Genomic DNA, 7,313 nt, shown 5'->3' with positions numbered 1-7,313 from the left:
GGAATGTCCATACTCTTCTCCATAGTGGCTGTGTCAATTTACATTCCCACCAACAGTGCAAGAGGGTTCCCTTTTCTCCACACTCTCTCCATCATTTGTTGTTTGTAGATTTTCTGATGATGCCCATTCTAACATGTGTGAGGTGATACCTCATTGTACTTTTGATTTGTGTTTCTCTAGTAATTATTGATGTTGAGCAGCTTTTCATGTGCCTCTTAGCCATCTGTATGTCTTCTTTGGAGAAATGTCTATTTAGATCTTCTGCCCATTTCTGGATTGGATTGTTTGTTTTTTTAATATTGAGCTGCATGAGCTGTTTATATATTTTGGAGATTAATCCTTTGTATGTTGCTTCGTTTGAAAATATTTTCTCCCATTCTGAGGGTTGTCTTTTCATCTTGTTTATGGTTTCCTTTGCTGTGCAAAAGCTTTTAAGTTTCATTAGGTCCCATTTGTTTAATTTTGTTTTTATTTCCATTACTCTAGGAGGTGGGTCAAAAAAGATCTTGCTGTGATTTATGTCAAAGAGTGTTCTTCCTATGTTTTGCTCTAAGACCTTTATAGTGTCCAGTCTTACATTTAGGTCTTGAATCCATTTTGAGTATATATTTGTGTATGGTGTTAGGGAGTGTTCCAATTTCATTCTTTTACATGTAGCTGTCCAGTTTTCCCAGCACCACTTATTGAAGAGACTGTCTTTTCTCCATTGTATATCCTTGTCTCCTTTGTCATAGATTAGTTGACCATAGGTGCGTGGGCTTATCTTTGGGCTTTCTATCTTGTTCCATTGATTTATATTTCTGTTTTTGTGCCAGTACCATATTGTCTTGATTACTGTAGCTTTGTAGTATAGTCTAAGGTCAGGGAGTCTGATTCCTGTAGCTCCACTTTTTTCCCTCAAGACTGCTTTGGCTATTCGGGGTCTTTTGTGTCTCCATACAAATTTTAAGATTTTTTGTTCTAGTTGTGTAAAAAATGCCTTTGGTATTTTGATAGGGATTGCATTGAGTCTGTAGATTGCTTTGGGTAGTATAGTCATTTTCACAATGTTGATTGTTCCAATCCAAGAACATGGTATATCTCTCCATTTGTTGGTATCATCTTTAATTTCTTTCGTCAGTGTCTTATAGTTTTCTACCTAGGTAGGTTTACTGTCTCCCTAGGTAGGTTTATTCCTAGGTATTTTATTCTTTCTGTTGCAATGGTAAATGGGAGCATTTCCTTAATTTCTCTTTCAGATGTTTCATCATTAGTATATAGGAATGCAAGAGACTTCTGTGTGTTAATTTTGTATCCTGCAACTTTACCAAATTCATTGATTAGCTCTAGTAGTTTTCTGGTGGCATCTTTAGGATTCTCTATGTATACTATCATGTCATCTACAAACACAGTTTTACTTCGTCTTTTCCAGTTTGTATTCCTTTTATTTCTTTTTCTTCTCTGATTGCCATGGCTAGGACTTCCAAAACTATGTTGAATAATCGTGGTGAGAATGGACATCCTTGTCTTGTACCTGATCTTAGGGGAAACGCTTTCAGTTTTTCACCATTGAGAATGATGTTTGCTGTGGGTTTGTCATATATAGCCTTTATTATGTTGATATAGGTTCCCTCTGTGCCCACTTTCTTGAAAGTTTTTATCATAAATGGGTGTTGACTTTTGTCAAAAGCTTTTTCTGCACCTATTGAGATGATCATATGGTTTATATCTTTCAATTTGTTAATATGGTGTATCACATTGATTGATTTGCTTATATTGAAGGATCCTTGCATCCCTGGGATAAATCCCACTTGATCATGGTGTATGATCCTATTAATGTGTTGTTGTATTCTGTTTGCTAGTGTTTTCTTGAGGATTTTTGCATCTATATTCATCGGTGATATTGGTCTGTAGTTTTCTTTTTTTCTCCTATCTATGTCTGGTTTGGGTATCAGGGTGATGGTGGCCTCATAGAATGAGCTTGGGAGTGTTCCTTCCTCCGCAATTTTTTGGAAGAATTTGAGAAGGATGGGTGTTAACTCTTTTTTAAAGGTTGGTAGAATTCACCTGTGAAGCCATCTGGTCCTGGACTTTTGCTTGCTGGAAGATTTTTAATCACAATTTCAATTTCATTTCTTATGATTGGTCTGTTCATATTTTCTATTTCTTCCTGGTTCAGTCTTGGAGGGTTATACCTTTCTAAGAATTTGTCCATTTCTTCCAGGTTGTGCATTTTATTGGCATGAAGTTGCTTGTAGTAGTCTCTTAGGATGCTTTGTATTTCTGTGGTGTCTGTTGTAACTTCTTTTTCATTTCTAATTTTATTGATTTGAGTCCTCTCCCTCTTTTTCTTGATGAGTCTGGCTAATGGTTTATCAACTTTGTTTATCTTCTCAAAGAACCAGCTTTTAGTTTTATTGATCTTTACTATTGTTTTCTTTGTTTCTATTTCATTTACATCTGCTCTGATCTTTATCATTTCTTTCCTTCTGCTAACTTTGGGTTTTGTTTGTTCTTCTTTCTCTAGTTCCTTTAGGTGTAAGGTTAGATTGTTTCTTTGAGATGTTTCTTGTTTCTTGAGGTAGGCTTGTATAGCTATATACTTCCATCTTAGAATTACTTTTGCTGCATTCCATAGGTTTGGGGTCTTCGTGTTTTCATCATCATTTGTCTCTAGGTATTTTTTTGATTTCCTCGTTGATTTCCTCAGTGATCTCTTGGTTATTTAATAATGTAATGTTTATGTTTAGCCTCCATGTGTTTGTTTTTTTTATGTTTTTTCCCTGTAATTCATTTCTAATCTCATAGCATTGTGGTCAGAAAAGATACTTGATATGATTTCAATTTTCTTAAATTTATTGAGGCTTAATTTGTGACCCAAGATGTGATCTATCCTGGAGAATGTTCCATGTGCACTTGAGAAGAAAGTGTAATCTGCTGTTTTTGGATGGAATGTCCTATAAATATCAATTAAATCTATCTGATCTATTGTGTCATTTAAAGCTTCTGTTTCCTTATTTATTTGCACTTTGGATGATCTGTCCATTCGTTTAAGTGAGGTGTTATAGTCCCCCACTATTATTGTGTTACTGTTGATTTCCTCTTTTATAGCTGTTAGCAGTTGCCTTATGTATTGAGGTGCTCCTATGTTGGGTGCATATACGTTTATAATTGTTATATCTTCTTCTTGGATTGATCCCTTGATCATTATGTAGTGTCCTTCCTTGTCTCTTGTAACATTCTTTATTTTAAAGTCTATTTTATCTGATATGAGTATTGCTACTCCTGCTTTCTTTTGATTTCCATTTGCAGGGAATATCTTTTTCCATCCCCTCACTTTCCATCTGTATGTGTCCCTAGGTCTGAAGTGGGTCTCTTGTAGACAGCATATATATGGGTCTTGTTTTTGTATCCATTCAGCAAGCCTGTGTCTTTTGGTTGGAACATTTAATCCATTCACGTTTAGGGTAATTATCAATATGTATGTTCCTATGATCATTTTCTTAATTGTTTTGGGTTTGTTTTTGTAGGTCCTTTTCTTCTCTTGTGTTTCCCACTTAGAGAAATTCCTTTAGCATTTGTTGTAAAGCTGGTTTGGTGGTGCTGAATTCTCTTAGCTTTTGCTTGTCTGTAAAGCTTCTGATTTCTGCATTGAATCTGAATGAGATCCTTGCCAGGTAGAGTAATCTTGGTGTAGGTTCTTCCCTTTTATCACTTTAAGTATATCATGCCACTCCCTTTTGTCTTGTAGAGTTTCTGCTGAGAAATCAGCTTTTAACCTTAAGGGAGTTCCCTTGTATGTTATTTGTTGTTTTTCCCTTGCTGCTTTCAATAATTTTTCTTTGTCTTTAATTTTTGCCAGTTTGATTACTATGTGTCTTGGCGTGTTTCTCCTTGGGTTTATCCTGTATGGGACTCTCTGCGCTTCCTGGACTTGGGTGGCTATTTCCTTTCCCATGTTAGGGGAGTTTTCAACTGTAATCTCTTCAAATATTTTCTCAGGTCCTTTCTCTCTCTCTTCTCCTGCTGGGACCCCTATAATGCAAATGTTGTTGTGTTTAATGTTGTCCCAGAGGTCTCTTAGGCTGTCTTCATTTCTTTTCATTCTTTTTTCTTTATTCTGTTCTGCAGCAGTGAATTCTACCATTCTGTCTTCCATGTCACTTATCCGTTCTTTTGCCTCAATTATTCTGCTCTTGATTCCTTCTAGTGTAGTTTCATTTCAGTTATTGTATTGTTCATCTCTGTTTGTTTGTTCTTTAATTCTTCTAGGTCTTTGTTAAACATTTCTTGCATCTTCTTCATCTTTGCCTCCATTCTTTTTCTGAGGTCCTGCATCATCCTGATTATCATTATTTTGAATTCTTTTTGTGGACAGTTGCCTATCTCCACTTCATTTAGTTGTTTTTCTGGGGTTGTTAAACTTAGATTGCTGATTTTAGATTTTTCTTACTTTCTAACCTATACATTCAATACTATACATTTTCCTCCAAACAGTGCTTTTGCTGCATCTCACAAATTATGGTAACTTATGTTTTCATTTCATTTCATTCAAAGTAAATTTTTTTTTTTTTTTTTTTTTTTTTTGTGGTACACGGGCCTCTCACTGTTGTGGCCTTTCCCATTGCAGAGCACAGGCTCCAGACGCACAGGCTCAGCGGCCATGGCTCACGGGCCCAGCCGCTCTGCGACATGTGGGATCTTCCCGGACTGGGGCATGAACCTGTGTCCCCTGCATCAGCAGGCTGACTCTCAACCACTGCACCACCAGGGAAGACCCAAATAACATATGGGTTCCTCTTTAACCCATATGTTATTTAGAAGTATGTTGTTTAATATGCAAGAGTGTAGGAGTTTTCAGTTATCCTTCTGTTATTGATTTCTAGTGTAATACCATTGTGATCTGAAAGCAGACATTGTAAAATTTCTATTCTTTCAAATTTGTTAAAGTGTGTTTTTCGACTCAGAATGTGGTATATCTTGGTGGATATTCCATGTGAACTTGAGGAAAATGTGCATTCTCCTATTGTTGAATGAAGGCTGTATATGTCACTTATATCCAATTGATTGTTTAATTTAACTGCCTTTACTGATCTTTCTGCTTACTGGGTCTGTCCATTTCTGATAGAGTGGTATTGAAGAAGTCTCCAACTATGGTAGTGGATCATCTATTTCTCTTTGCAATTCTATTATTTTTGCCTCTCATACTTTGACACTCTTGTTAGGTGCTTACACCTTAAGGATTGTTTTGTCTTTCTGGAGAATCAACCCCCTTAGGCTTATGTAGTGCACTTTATTTCTGGTAATGTTCCTTACTTAGAAATCTTCTGTTTGAAATTAATGTAGATACCCCTGCTTTCTTTTGATTAGTGTTAGCATGGTGTATTTTTCTGCATCCATTTATTTTTTTAATTATTTATTTATTTATTGGCTGTATTGGGTCTTCATTGCTGCACACAGGCTTTCTCTAGTTGCTGTGATTGGGGGCTACTCTTCCTTGCAATGCATGGGCTTCTCATTATGGTGGCTTCTCCTGTTGTGGAGCCTGGGCTCTAGGCATGTGGGCTACAGTAGTTGTGGCACGTGGGCTCAGTAGTTGTGGTTCACAGGCTCTAGAGAGAAGGCTCAGTAGTTTTGGTGCATGGGTTTTGTTGCTCTGCAGCATGTGTGATCTTCCCGGACCAGAGCTACAACCCGTGTCCCCTGCACTGGCAGGCAGATTCTTAACCACTGTGCCACGAGGGAAGCCCCATCCATTTATTTTTAATCTATATGTGTCTTTATATTTATATGGACAACATATAGTTAGGACTTGTTTTTTAATTAATTCTGACAGTCTCTGTCTTTTAACTGGTGCATTTTGATCATTAATGTTCAAAGTGATTATTGATATAGCTGAGTTAGTATATACCATTTTGGTTATTGTTTTCTATTTGTTTCACTTGTTCTTTGTTCCCATTTCTTTCTTCAACTCTTTTTTTTGCCTGTGTCCAAAGTTTTTATTGGGCCCATTCACATAGGCACCTTCTGCCTAGCGTGTACCCAAATTCTAAACTCAAAGAAAAAAGCAGATGTTCAGCACAAGCTACATTCTGTTTAGAAATAGTTTAGGCACAACAAACCATGTTTATCAGTTAAGAAATAACAGGAACTCTTTCAAAATCCAAGTTCCCAGAAGCCAGCTAAGGTCCAAACTTGCAAGCCAGTCTTTGTAAAGACAGCAGTCAGGCATGCAATGTTACTCTTTTTTGCACACCTCTAATGCTTTATTATCATACAGTCATTTTACTTTAGAGCTATGGTTGGGGCGGGGGCCTGATCTCTGACTTTTAACCATCCTCTAAAATATGTAAGACATTTACATTATTCAGCACTCAGTCTGATTAATGTCACTTTTATTATGCCAAATGAGAAGCCACAAAAGAAAGATTTCCTGAAAATTATAGAAAGTGTAACCTTTGCTCTTTTTCTTCTTTGTGGATGAGAAGAATAAAGGTAAGAGAAGGAACATCAGTAAAAGTCAGGCATATGCATTAGTGGGAGAAAATGAGCCATGAGAAGAGACATCACTGCGTATGGGTTAAAAGCATGGATGTTGGAGACAGTCTGGGGACACTTAGCCTGTATGGGCCTCCATTTCCTCATCTCTGAAGTGGGGCTACAAACAGTACTTGCTTCATATAGTCCTTTTTGGAAAATAAGTTGATTTTTCTAATATATTTAAACAATCCCTGGAATATAGTGTTTGTAAAGTAAATTAAATGATGTAAAATAACTAAAGTATATCTTTAGAACAGTAGAGCGAAATATGACCTAGTTCAACTTCTTAGTCTAGACTATAAAACTGATGTTAAGTCTAGTAATGTAGGAAATATGAAAAATAAATTGTGCAACCAAATTTCTGTTAAGATTTCATTTGTTTCTCTATTGTCTTCTTCCCCCCAGAACATTCAAAGCTTTTTAAAAAATGGTCAGATTTACCCTGGGCTTTTTCATTCAAACATACAGTTTCTCCAGAAAATCATGTTTGTTTGTTTTTTTTGTAAATTGGCAAATGAGTTATATAACTTCTTGGGCCTCTAGTTCACCCATTCTTTTCAATGAATTTCTAAATATGCAAGACACAAGAAACAAAATAATGAAATCAAGCACGTTTACCTAGCTACCCTTTAATCCTTATATACTTGCCACTTTGTGGCATTTATGTAGTTTCTCTTGTTCACTAAAAGTAGTTCTAATCTCTTTTCATTACCTGCTACATAAGTTGCTGCAGTTTTGTTGTCAAATATTTTCAGACTTGAACAGTGTTTCACAGCCCTGTCTTTCAGATATAA

The sequence above is a fragment of the Phocoena phocoena genome, chromosome 4 (genome assembly GCF_963924675.1).
Source record: "Phocoena phocoena chromosome 4, mPhoPho1.1, whole genome shotgun sequence".
Taxonomy (NCBI): domain Eukaryota; kingdom Metazoa; phylum Chordata; class Mammalia; order Artiodactyla; family Phocoenidae; genus Phocoena; species Phocoena phocoena.
This window is presented reverse-complemented; position numbering follows the sequence as displayed.